Consider the following 14,874-nt stretch of genomic DNA (forward strand, 5'->3'; position numbering starts at 1 on the left):
TGAGAAGATTCTGCAATTGACTCTCGGTTGCTAAGGTGGTTTCAAGGTTTTGTTCTAGGTCGGCGATTCGGGAATTGGCTTTTTCAAGGGAGTTTTTCAGATCGTTGTTTTCTTGAAGTTGTTCTAACGAACTGCTTAAAGTGTATTTGGAACTCTTTGCCTTCTTTTTGTTACTCTCCAATTGTTTTTGCGCGTTTGAAAGTTCAAATTTTAGCGTAGATATCTGCTTTTTATCTTCAATTAGTGCGATTCTTGACTCTTTCTGCAATACATTGATGGTACCGAACAAAAATTCTTTTTCTTTTCCGTGCAATGTGTGTAGCTGTTGGAGTAAACAATCGAGTGTTCTGGTGTTCCCACCTTGTACGACTATATCGTCTTTGAGTGTTTTAGTAGCATTAGCAATGGTTTCTGCTGTTACACCATCTGTTACTTTTAAAGTTTTTTCTAGAAGGTAATAAGTGTAGAAATGCAGCGAATTTTGCGTCGCCTGACTTGCTTCTTGTTTCTGTGTTTGTAACTGCTGGATATTTTCAGTTGTTGAGATTGTCTGGTATGCTTTACTTCTTTCTAAGTCTTGCTTAAATTCTAAGTCTATTTAGGTCTTCCAATTGTCTAAAAATTGCTCTCGATGGTGACTTAGGTTTGGGTCTTGGTCGGTTAAATCAGATTCTTGTAGTACGGGGTATAAAGGTAGTAGTGTGTTCTCGTTGAGAGCAGTCTTTTGTACAGGTGAATCAAACGGCATTCGCTTACCTCGATGATGTTCCGATGTCGGTTGCTTGAAGACTTGGTGATAGAAGCGTTGAATACTTGCAGCTGGCGAATGAAGCACAGATCAGAAACTTTTCTTCCAGAGTCTCGTTGTTATTCTTGCTGTCTCGTTGGGACCTCCAAATGTAATAGTTTCTAGACTGTGTATTTGCCAGTAAACTAACTCTACTTAAGACGATACAACCATGTGCTTATATACCAAGAGATTGAAGGTTAAGAAGGGAGGGGTTTACAATAACTTTTACTTTTATCATTAACTATTATCCGCAGGAAAGGTTGCATTCGTGACGACCTTCTTGCTGGGTGGGGCTGCTGTTGCTAGGAGGAGTTGCTGCGGTCTATTACACTTGTATTCAATGTGAATACACTGTTATACCATGAGTTTTTACTTCTATATGTAAACTGCATGGAATATACTTGTATTCAATGTGAATACACTGTTATACCATGAGTTTTTACTTCTATATGGTAACAGCATCAAATATACTTGTATTCAATGTGAATACACTGTTATACCATGAGTTTTTACTTCTATATGTAAACTGCATGGAATATACATGTATTCAATGTGAATACACTGTTATACCATGAGTTTTTAGTTCTATATGTAAACAGCATCAAATATACTTGTATTCAATGTGAATACACTGTTATACCATGAGTTTTTACTTCTAGATGTAAACTGCATGGAATATACTTGTATTCAATGTGAATACACTGTTATACCATGAGTTTTTACTTCTATATGGTAACAGCATCAAATATACTTGTATTCAATGTGAATACACTGTTATACCATGAGTTTTTACTTCTATATGTAAACTGCATGGAATTGTTGCGGGCCCGCCATCTCGGCCTAACCGCTAGAAGGCCTAGGCCGTTTATGCTTGATTATGGTATCGCCAGATGGGGCGACCCCCTTTTTCTTCCCTCACCCTTTTTTGCACACACTCTCGGCCGAAGACAAACGGCGAGGGTGTGTGGCAGTTGTTCTTTGGCTTTTGATTCAAGAGGGAGCTCTGACGGTGGTCTGTCTGGCTGCCCCTCGCGGTAAATACATTCTTGAATAGTTCCTTAAGTAGCGTACGTCTCAATTCTTTAGTTCGGTTTCTTGTTAAACCGTAACATTTGGTGTCAGAAGAGGGATAAGAGTCATAGAACAGTTTAACACTCTCAAAAGTGTTAAACTACTCTTGAACGCTTACCCCAATTTCTTTATTTATTTATTCTTTTTTTTGTTTTTTTTTGGTTTTTTTGTTTTGTTATAAATTTATCAAAATTAATCACATATGTGTAAACTGTGTCCTGTAAATTGTGCTAGCGTACCATAACGAAAGATTTGACGGTTTTTTGGCGGCTAGTGGATCGGTCGCCATTGGAAAAACACGTGGTGCGGGTCTGCTGGAAAAGTTGTCAGACCACATTTTTTTTTATTTTTTTTTATTATTATTTTTTTTATTTATTTTTTTTTTAATTTTTATATTAACATTAATTATTTATTTTTTTTCTACCTCCTCCTTTCTCCTCCTTCCTCTCTTGTGACGCAGAGCTAAAACCTGGCAAGCGGGTAAAACGGTCAAGAAAGCGTAGGAGATTGCGTGGGGGAATTTGGCTTTGTTTTTTGGTGTGAAGTTATTCGGCTACTCCATGAAGGGTGGTCTGTCAGGCTTTGCTGCATGCCTCCAAAAAAAGAACTGAAAGGGGGTTTGGATCGTTCTAGCTACCACATAAGAACACGTAATTCGGGGCAATCCGAGAATACGCATTCACTGGGGACGCCGACACTTACGGTAAGATTAGTAGCACCGATTGCTACTTCACCGAGTGGTAGAGTTTCTTTTGATTTGTCTCCGATTGAAGAAAAACCAAATTCTGAACCAGAAACGCAGGATCAGAGTGAAGCCATGGATCCCGCTTTGACCGCCGCTCTTGCTGACTTTACGGCCAGTATTACTCAAGAGCGTGCTCAGCAACAACAACAGCACAATCAGTTAATGGCAGTCTTACGCGATCAGCTAGTAGAAAATACAGCTCTAAGGCAATTGGCTGCTAATCAGGTGGAGCAACAACTACAAGTCCAAATAGATGGGAACAACAGACTTTCTTCATCCGCAGTAGCCACAGTCCCTATGTTTGAGGGTAAGCCAGACGAAAACGGAGCAGATTGGATTGAACGAGTCAACCAAGTTGCGGAGGCCGAGCACTGGGACGACGCCAGGCGTCGGCAGGTGGCAATACGTAGGATAGCCAGCACGGCACTTCAGTGGCACGTACAGACGGGCCACGAAATGCTCGAATGGGACGATTGGTCGGCTGCTTTAGCATTTAATTTTACGCTCCGCGTCCCGCCGGCTGAATGGTATCGACTGGTGGAAGGACGGGTTCAGCAGGTTGGAGAATCAGGCATCGCATATACGCTGGCCAAAGCAAGTATTTTTCGTATGGCACCACACGTCTTGACTGAACAACAGAAAGTATCCTTTTTAATCAATGGCCTTAACCGTTGTGAACATGTGGCAGCCATGTTAAACAACGCTCCAGATTCCGTGGCTGCTTTTATGGATAGAATTCGAGAGGTAGAAGATCTAGGTGTGTCGTCACGAATGGGTATAGCGCCCCCAGGATTTTCAGGAATTCCATCATCTCAGCCACAAAATCTACATTATCCTCAGCAGCAGCTCCAGCCTCATCAACCCCTTGGTCTCAGGTATCAAGACAATGCCGTCCCACCACCCCAGCAGCCGGATATTAGTGCGGCTTTGATGGCATTCTCAGGTACAATATCGCAACTTACAGCTAAGTTGGAAAGACTCACACTTCAGAACAACAGAGGATCGCAACATCCAACGGGAGCCCCAGCTGGCTTTCAGCATAGACAGGGTCCCCAGCGCTGCTTCAATTGTAACGGAGTGGGGCACATGCGACGCTTTTGTCCACAGGCTCAGGGAAACGGATTAGGCCCGCGGGCACTTCCTCCACCGCCGTAGAAAAAGGTTATTTTTCTTCGCCCCTTTCAGAAATACAATTACCACTTATTAAAATCTGGATAAAATCTGTGGGGGAGGTAGTGGCCTTAGTCGACACCGGGGCGAGCGTAACAACAGTAAAAAGTAAAACGATTCTTAATTCTTTCAAACTAAATAATAGTAAATCTTTGGTCATTTTACGTGGAATAGACAATCGGGTCGTCCATATTATTGATGAAATCCCGTTAGAAATTCATTGGTCCGGGACAAAAGTAGAAATTGAGAAAGTAGCAGTCGTAAAATCAGCCCCTTTTGCTGTCATTCTAGGTGCTGATTGGATAGTGCAGAGTAGAACGAGTTGCATAGTTCAGGAGGGTAAAATCGTACCAATCGCATTTAAAGACGAGAGTGGAGCAACTAAAAGAGAAACAGAGTTAGACGTAAAATCTTTAAATGCGGGGGGGGGGGAGGACGAATTAGAGTTGACAGACAAAACTGGAGGGGAAAACGAACCAATTATAGGCGACGACATCGTCGAGCATATTTCAAAAAATTTGCCCAACCGCTCATGGAAGAGCGGTACGGTTTCGTTCAAACCGTCGAAATTGGTATGTATCCCGCAAGATTCCATGCTTTTTGTGTATGGGAAAATTACAATTAACTATTCAGGGACGGTCATCGTTAAAAACACTTGTTCTAGGCACCCCGAAAAATCGTGGATAATCCCATCTTGTTTGGTCACGGTAACAGACGGTAAACTAAAAATTCCTGTCGTGAATCTCAGTCAGAAGACGTTAAGACTACGTCGGAGTTAGCTGGTCGCGCAAGTCAGTCTAGATTTTGAATTCCAGGTGTCCGTAGTGAAAAATGGCGTGCCAGAACCGGAGCCATCGGCCGTAACATGCGTTGCGTTACAAGCGAAGGAAATACCCAAGATCCGATCGGAGATCAAGATGGGTGACGGCCTTTCTTTGGCAGAGGAAAGGGAAATCCTTAATTTGCTCGCTAAACATTGCCAATGTTCCCCATCTGGAGTAGACAAAATTGGATGTACAGGTGACGTTGAACACACTATCCAGACAGGTGAAGCTAACCCTGTTTTCTGCCAGCCTTATAGGGTATCTAAATTCGAACGCGATCTCATCAACGAAAAAGTGGGCGAAATGCTTCGAGATGGCATTATTCAACCTTCCCAAAGTCCTTGGTCTTCACCCGTGGTTCTCGTCAGAAAAAAATCAGGAGATCATCGGTTTTGCGTGGACTATCGGCGATTGAACGCCGTCACGAAAAGGGACGTGTACCCCTTACCTAGGATGGATGACGTTTTCGATTGTTTGGCTGGAGCCAAGATTTTTTCGTCCCTCGACTTAGCCAGCGGCTATTGGCAAGTTTCGGTTGCAGATAGTGATCGCTACAAGACAGCGTTTGTGACCCCCGACGGCCTATTTGAATTTAAAAGACTACCGTTCGGTCTTGCAAATGCACCAGCTACTTTCCAGCGGCTTATGGATCGTGTACTAGGGCGACTAAAGTGGAAAATGTGCCTCGTCTATTTGGACGATATTTTGGTGTTCGGGAAGACATTTGGGGAACACCAGGAGAGATTGCAGCAAGTGCTCGTGGCGCTAGAAAAAGCCAATTTAACCCTCAATCTAAGAAAATGTGTGTTTGGAACGTCTCGGGTGAAACATTTGGGGCATGTTATCAGTGGGGAGGGAATTTGCCCCGATCCAGAAAAAGTCTCGGCGTTGACTGATTTCCCAGTCAATAATGTAAAATCTTTGAGAGCCTTTTTAGGCCTAGCTTCTTTTTACAGAAAGTTTATAGCGGATTTTGCGGCCATTGCACATCCACTACACGCCCTGCTGAAAAAGAATGCGAGATGGGATTGGGGAGAAACTCAGGAGAAGGCAAAAGGAACCCTTGTCAAGCGGCTATGCCACACGCCCGTCTTAGCCCACTTTGATGACAAGCTGGAGGTAGAAATCCAGACGGACGCGAGTTATCTCGGCCTGGGAGCCGTTTTGATGCAACCCGCCGAGAACGGGCCAAGACCCGTCGCTTTTATTAGCAGGCGTCTGACAGATGCGGAAGGTAGGTATCATTCTAACGAGTTAGAATGTCTTGCCCTTGTGTGGGCTTTAAAAAAATTTCGATGTTACGTCTATGGACGTCCATTTCAAGTAAAGACTGATAATTCAGCTGTGAAGTGGTTATTTTCAAAAAAAGAGTTAGTAGGTAAATTTTCTAGGTGGGTTCTTGAATTGCAAGAATACGATTTTCACGTTGGGCACAAAAAGGGTGCCGAAAATCCCGTAGCGGATGCTCTCTCACGGAACCCTGCCGTACCTCTAACGGTAACTGGGACCTCCATGACAGAACATCTTAGCTGCGTTCTAAAATCAAACAATTACTCAATGGCTGAAGTGGCGTATCTGCAACAAATTGATAGTCAGATCCGACCACTCTTTACTAACCTATCTACTAACCCAGACTCTGAATTTGTTTTATTTAAGGGGGTCTTATTTAAAAGAAATTCCATTGATAGAGGGCGGAAGTTTTTGTTAGTAGTTCCCTCCACTATGCGTAGAGAAATTTTGAGCCGTAACCACGACGACCCGACAAGTGGTCATTTTGGTATTGAAAAGACCCTTTCCCGATTGTCTGATCGTTTTTGGTGGCCACGAATGGCAAAACATGTTCGTAATTTTGTGTTGTCCTGTGTTCATTGTCAGTGTTTTAAGCACGTATCTCGTCCCCACGCCGGCCTTCTGCAGCCTATCCCCCCACCATCACACCCATTCCATACAATCGGCGTCGACCACTTGGGGCCGCTGAAGGAAACTGACGGAGGCAATGTGCACGTAGTCGTCGCCATCGACTACTTAACGAAGTGGGTCGAAGCAGAGGCTGTACCAACTACGGCAACAATTCATCTAGCCCGGTTCATCAAAAACCAAGTAATCAACCGACACGGCGTGCCGATTCGGATTATAAGTGATCAAGGCAGTGCGTTCACCAGTGCCGAGATGGACGAGGAAGTAAGGCTTTGGGGTGTAAAGCATGTACTCGCTTCAGCGGAACACCCACAAACAAATGGACTTATCGAACGGATGAATAGGTCACTGACGTCCGCGCTTGCTGCTTACCTAAACCCAACCCATAACAACTGGGACAACTTACTTCCGGACGCGATTGCAGCCATTAACACCGCAAAGCAGTCGACCACAGAATATTCGCCATTCCAGCTCGTATATGGTCGTACACCTAATCACGCAGGTGACAACGCATTTGATTGGCCTAATGAGTGCCCAGAGACGCGTGAAGAGTTTCTGCGTCGTGTTAGTGCAATGCGCCGGGCAGTACGCCTAAAGATAACTTGCAAACAAAAAAATACAAGTGTTATACTGACAAACGTCGACGATCGGTAGCTCCCTTTAAACCGGGTGATACAGTGCTAGTGCGCCGAAACATAAAGAAGATTGGCTTATCAAAAAAATTTCTCCCTAAATTTGTCGGTCCATTCCAGATTGTGCGTCAAGTGTGCCCAACAACCTACCTCGTAGAAGACTTACCGGCCAAAAGGATACGGAAGAGGTGGAGGCGATTCAACGCTCACGTATGTCAACTCAAGTTATTTCGACTTAGAGTAGAGGAAGAAATTGACGATGAAGTTAGCGAGAATGAGGCCGAAGACGTTGATGACAGCGAAACTGGGTTTAGCACCATCATAAGCGGCCATGCGCGAAAAACTCAGGTGGTCCCGTCACCTGTGCTTACCCTGCCTCCTCCGATAGCGTCAATAACTCCGCCGCAACAACTGGAGCCCAGTACAACTAGGCATGGAAGAATCCGACAGAAGCCAAGATGGCAGCTTGATTACGTCATGGAAAAACCTTAGAAGCCTTGGCCGGCGTTGTCGAATTACTTGTCTTCCCTATTTTTTTTTTGTTTTGTTTTTGTCTCTGTTTTTGTTTTTGTTTTTTTGTTTTTTGGTTTTTTTTGGTTTTTTCCCTCCCAATTTGTGTCTTTTTTCTCCAATCCGTTGCAATTATTACCATGTAGCTTAATGTTATTATAATTGTCCTGTTGCTATTTAATTCATTTCCACGTGAATCAAATCCTATCGATGGAATTTAAGTTAAGGTGAGCTTCCGCCCAAGTCGTAGTAGCTCTAACTGGGGTAGTTAAGAGCAGTTCATTAGTTACTCTTCCCTTTCCTCGTACTTTCCTTCTTGTGTCTATAATCCCCTACTTGTCAGTCGGCGCGCCAATTCCATTCACACGTTGGCGTTGCTCATGAAGTGTTTTTCTATCTTGTCTCCTTTCTGTTCTTTTGTTTCAGTTGTTTGAAATATTTTTTTTTTTTTTTTTGCGTCTCGCTTGGCGCTAGAATATTAGAGAGAAATGCGCCTTTCATTAGCTGTGTTCAGTGTTTACTTTCTTGTATTTATGTTTTGTGTTGGTATGGAAAGTCGCAGGCAGAAAGCGAAACGCAGGTCAAGAAGGGCCGAATGTTGCGGGCCCGCCATCTCGGCCTAACCGCTAGAAGGCCTAGGCCGTTTATGCTTGATTATTGTATCGCCAGATGGGGCGACCCCCTTTTTCTTCCCTCACCCTTTTTTGCACACACTCTCGGCCGAAGACAAACGGCGAGGGTGTGTGGCAGTTGTTCTTTGGCTTTTGATTCAAGAGGGAGCTCTGACGGTGGTCTGTCTGGCTGACCCTCGCGGTAAATACATTGTTGAATAGTTCCTTAAGTAGCGTACGTCTCAATTCTTTAGTTCGGTTTCTTGTTAAACCGTAACAGAATATACATGTATTCAATGTGAATACACTGTTATACCATGAGTTTTTAGTTCTATATGTAAACAGCATCAAATATACTTGTATTCAATGTGAATACACTGTTATACCATGAGTTTTTACTTCTATATGTAAACTGCATGGAATATACTTGTATTCAATGTGAATACACTGTTATACCATGAGTTTTTAGTTCTATATGTAAACAGCATCAAATATACTTGTATTCAATGTGAATACACTGTTATACCATGAGTTTTTACTTCTATATGTAAACTGCATGGAATATACTTGTATTCAATGTGAATACACTGTTATACCATGAGTTTTTAGTTCTATATGTAAACTGCATGGAATATACTTGTATTCAATGTGAATACACTGTTATACCATGAGTTTTTACTTCTATATGTAAACTGCATGGAATATACTTGTATTCAATGTGAATACACTGTTATGCCATGAGTTTTTAGTTCTATATGTAAACAGCATCAAATATACTTGTATTCAATGTGAATACACTGTTATACCATGAGTTTTTAGTTCTATATGTAAACAGCATCAAATATACTTGTATTCAATATGAATACACTGTTATACCATGAGTTTTTACTTCTATATGTAAACTGCATGGAATATACATGTATTCAATGTGAATACACTGTTATAACATGAGGTTTTAGTTCTATATGTGAACAGCATCAAATATACTTGTATTCAATGTGAATACACTGTTATACCATGATTTTTTAGTTCTATATGTAAACAGCATCAAATATACTTGTATTCAATGTGAATACACTGTTATACCATGAGTTTTTACTTCTATATGTAAACTGCATGGAATATACATGTATTCAATGTGAATACACTGTTATACCATGAGTTTTTAGTTCTATATGTAAACAGCATCAAATATACTTGTATTCAATGTGAATACACTGTTATACCATGATTTTTTACTTCTATATATAAACTGCATGGAATATACTTGTATTCAATGTGAATACACTGTTATACCATGAGTTTTTACTTCTATATGTAAACAGCATCAAATATACTTGTATTCAATGTGAATACACTGTTATACCACGAGTTTTTACTTCTATATGTAAACTGCATGGAATATACTTGTATTCAATGTGAATACACTGTTATACCATGAGTTTTTAGTTCTATATGTAAACAGCATCAAATATACTTTTATTCAATGTGAATACACTGTTATACCATGTGTTTTTTACTTCTATATGTAAACTGCATGGAATATACTTGTATTCAATGTGAATACACTGTTGTACCATGAGTTTTTAGTTCTATATGTAAACAGCATCAAATATACTTGTATTCAATGTGAATACACTGTTATTCCATGAGTTTTTACTTCTATATGTAAACTTCATGGAATATACTTGTATTCAATGTGAATACACTGTTATACCATGAGTTTTTACTTCTATATGTAAACTGCATGGAATATACTTGTATTCAATGTGAATACACTGTTATACCATGAGTTTTTACTTCTATATGTAAACTGCATGGAATATACATGTATTCAATGTGAATACACTGTTATACCATGAGTTTTTAGTTCTATATGTAAACAGCATCAAATATGCTTGTATTCAATGTGAATACACTGTTATACCATGAGTTTTTACTTCTATATGTAAACTGCATGGAATATACTTGTATTCAATGTGAATACACTGTTATACCACGAGTTTTTAGTTCTATATGTAAACAGCATCAAATATACTTGTATTCAATGTGAATACACAGTTATACCATGAGTTTTTAGTTCTATGTGTAAACAGCATCAAATATACTTGTATTCAATGTGAATACACTGTTATACCATGAGATTTTACTTCTATATGTAAACAGCATCAAATATACTTGTATTCAATGTGAATACACTGTTATACCATGAGTTTTTACTTCTATATGTAAACTGCATGGAATATACTTGTATTCAATGTGAATACACTGTTATACCATGAGTTTTTAGTTCTATATGTAAACAGCATCAAATATACTTGTATTTAATGTGAATACACTGTTATACCATGAGTTTTTAGTTCTACATGTAAACTGCATGGAATATACTTGTATTCAATGTGAATACACTGTTATACCATGAGTTTTTAGTTCTATATGTAAACTGCATGGAATATACTTGTATTCAATGTGAATACACTGTTATACCATGAATTTTTACTTTTATATGTAAACTGCATGGAATATACTTGTATTCAATGTGAATACACTGTTATACCATGAGTTTTTAGTTCTATATGTAAACAGCATCAAATATACTTTTATTCAATGTGAATACACTGTTATACCATGTGTTTTTTACTTCTATATGTAAACTGCATGGAATATACTTGTATTCAATGTGAATACACTGTTGTACCATGAGTTTTTAGTTCTATATGTAAACAGCATCAAATATACTTGTATTCAATGTGAATACACTGTTATTCCATGAGTTTTTACTTCTATATGTAAACTGCATGGAATATACTTGTATTCAATGTGAATACACTGTTATACCATGAGTTTTTACTTCTATATGTAAACTGCATGGAATATACTTGTATTCAATGTGAATACACTGTTATACCATGAGTTTTTACTTCTATATGTAAACTGCATGGAATATACATGTATTCAATGTGAATACACTGTTATACCATGAGTTTTTAGTTCTATATGTAAACAGCATCAAATATGCTTGTATTCAATGTGAATACACTGTTATACCATGAGTTTTTACTTCTATATGTAAACTGCATGGAATATACTTGTATTCAATGTGAATACACTGTTATACCACGAGTTTTTAGTTCTATATGTAAACAGCATCAAATATACTTGTATTCAATGTGAATACACTGTTATACCATGAGTTTTTACTTCTATATGTAAACTGCATGGAATATACATGTATTCAATGTGAATACACTGTTATACCATGAGATTTTAGTTCTATATGTGAACAGCATCAAATATACTTGTATTCAATGTGAATACACTGTTATACCATGATTTTTTAGTTATATATGTAAACAGCATCAAATATACTTGTATTCAATGTGAATACACTGTTATACCATGAGTTTTTACTTCTATATGTAAACTGCATGGAATATTCATGTATTCAATGTGAATACACTGTTATACCATGAGTTTTTAGTTCTATATGTAAACAGCATCAAATATGCTTGTATTCAATGTGAATACACTGTTATACCATGAGTTTTTACTTCTATATGTAAACTGCATGGAATATACTTGTATTCAATGTGAATACACTGTTATACCATGAGTTTTTAGTTCTATATGTAAACAGCATCAAATATACTTGTATTCAATGTGAATACACTGTTATACCATGAGTTTTTAGTTCTATATGTAAACAGCATCAAATATATTTGTATTCAATGTGAATACACTGTTATACCATGAGTTTTTACTTCTATATGTTAACTGCATGGAATATACTTGTATTCAATGTGAATACACTGTTATACCATGAGTTTTTAGTTCTATATGTAAACAGCATCAAATATATTTGTATTCAATGTGAATACACTGTTATACCATGAGTTTTTAGTTCTATATGTAAACTGCATGGAATATACTTGTATTCAATGTGAATACACTGTTATACCATGGGTTTTTACTTCTATATGTAAACTGCATGGAATATACTTGTATTCAATGTGAATACACTGTTATACCATGAGTTTTTACTTCTATATGTAAACTGCATCAACTATACTTGTATTCAATGTGAATACACTGTTATACCACGAGTTTTTACTTCTATATGTAAACTGCATGGAATATACTTGTATTCAATGTGAATACACTGTTATACCATGAGTTTTTAGTTCTATATGTAAACAGCATCAAATATACTTGTATTCAATGTGAATACACAGTTATACCATGAGTTTTTAGTTCTATGTGTAAACAGCATCAAATATACTTGTATTCAATCTGAATACACTGTTATACCATGAGATTTTACTTCTATATGTAAACAGCATCAAATATACTTGTATTCAATGTGAATACACTGTTATACCATGAGTTTTTACTTCTATATGTAAACTGCATGGAATATACTTGTATTCAATGTGAATACACTGTTATACCATGAGTTTTTAGTTCTATATGTAAACAGCATCAAATATACTTGTATTCAATGTGAATACACTGTTATACCATGAGTTTTTAGTTCTACATGTAAACTGCATGGAATATACTTGTATTCAAGGTGAATACACTGTTATACCATGAGTTTTTAGTTCTATATGTAAACTGCATGGAATATACTTGTATTCAATGTGAATACACTGTTATACCATGAGTTTTTACTTCTATATGTAAACTGCATGGAATATACTTGTATTCAATGTGAATACACTGTTATACCATGAGTTTTTACTTCTATATGTAAACTGCATCAACTATACTTGTATTCAATGTGAATACACTGTTATACCATGAGTTTTTACTTCTATATGTAAACTGCATGGAATATACTTGTATTCAATGTGAATACACTGTTATAACATGAGTTTTTACTTCTATATGTAAACTGCATGGAATATACTTGTATTCAATGTGAATACACTGTTATACCATGAGTATTTAGTTCTATATGTAAACAGCATCAAATATACTTGTATTCAATGTGAATACACTGTTATACCATGAGTTTTTACTTCTATATGTAAACTGCATGGAATATACCTGTATTCAATGTGAATACACTGTTATACCATGAGTTTTTAGTTCTATATGTAAACAGCATCAAATATACTTGTATTCAATGTGAATACACTGTTATACCATGAGTTTTTACTTCTATATGTAAACTGCATGGAATATACTTGTATTCAATCTGAATACACTGTTATACCATGAGTTTTTACTTCTATATGTAAACAGCATCAAATATACTTGTATTCAATGTGAATACACTGTTATACCATGAGTTTTTACTTCTATATGTAAACTGCATGGAATATACTTGTATTCAATGTGAATACACTGTTATACCATGAGTTTTTAGTTCTATATGTAAACTGCATGGAATATACTTGTATTCAATGTGAATACACTGTTATACCATGAGTTTTTAGTTCTATATGTAAACAGCATCAAATATACTTGTATTCAATGTGAATACACTGTTATACCATGTGTTTTTTACTTCTATATGTAAACTGCATGGAATATACTTGTATTCAATGTGAATACACTGTTGTACCATGAGTTTTTAGTTCTATATGTAAACAGCATCAAATATACTTGTATTCAATGTGAATACACTGTTATTCCATGAGTTTTTACTTCTATATATAAACTGCATGGAATATACTTGTATTCAATGTGAATACACTGTTATACCATGAGTTTTTACTTCTATATGTAAACTGCATGGAATATACTTGTATTCAATGTGAATACACTGTTATACCATGAGTTTTTACTTCTATATGTAAACTGCATGGAATATACATGTATTCAATGTGAATACACTGTTATACCATGAGTTTTTAGTTCTATATGTAAACAGCATCAAATATGCTTGTATTCAATGTGAATACACTGTTATACCATGAGTTTTTACTTCTATATGTAAACTGCATGGAATATACTTGTATTCAATGTGAATACACTGTTATACCACGAGTTTTTAGTTCTATATGTAAACAGCATCAAATATACTTGTATTCAATGTGAATACACTGTTATACCATGAGTTTTTACTTCTATATGTAAACTGCATGGAATATACATGTATTCAATGTGAATACACTGTTATACCATGAGATTTTAGTTCTATATGTGAACAGCATCAAATATACTTGTATTCAATGTGAATACACTGTTATACCATGAGTTTTTAGTTCTATATGTAAACTGCATGGAATATACTTGTATTCAATGTGAATACACTGTTATACCATGAGTTTTTACTTTTATATGTAAACTGCATGGAATATACTTGTATTCAATGTGAATACACTGTTATACCATGAGTTTTTAGTTCTATATGTAAACAGCATCAAATATACTTGTATTCAATGTGAATACACTGTTATACCATGAGTTTTTACTTCTATATGTAAACTGCATGGAATATACATGTATTCAATGTGAATACACTGTTATACCATGTGTTTTTAGTTCTATATGTGAACAGCATCAAATATACTTGTATTCAATGTGAATACACTGTTATACCATGATTTTTTAGTTCTATATGTAAACAGCATCAAATATACTTGTATTCAATGTG

This window comes from Daphnia magna, linkage group LG3 (assembly GCF_020631705.1).
Source record: "Daphnia magna isolate NIES linkage group LG3, ASM2063170v1.1, whole genome shotgun sequence".
Classification (NCBI taxonomy): Eukaryota; Metazoa; Arthropoda; class Branchiopoda; order Diplostraca; family Daphniidae; genus Daphnia; species Daphnia magna.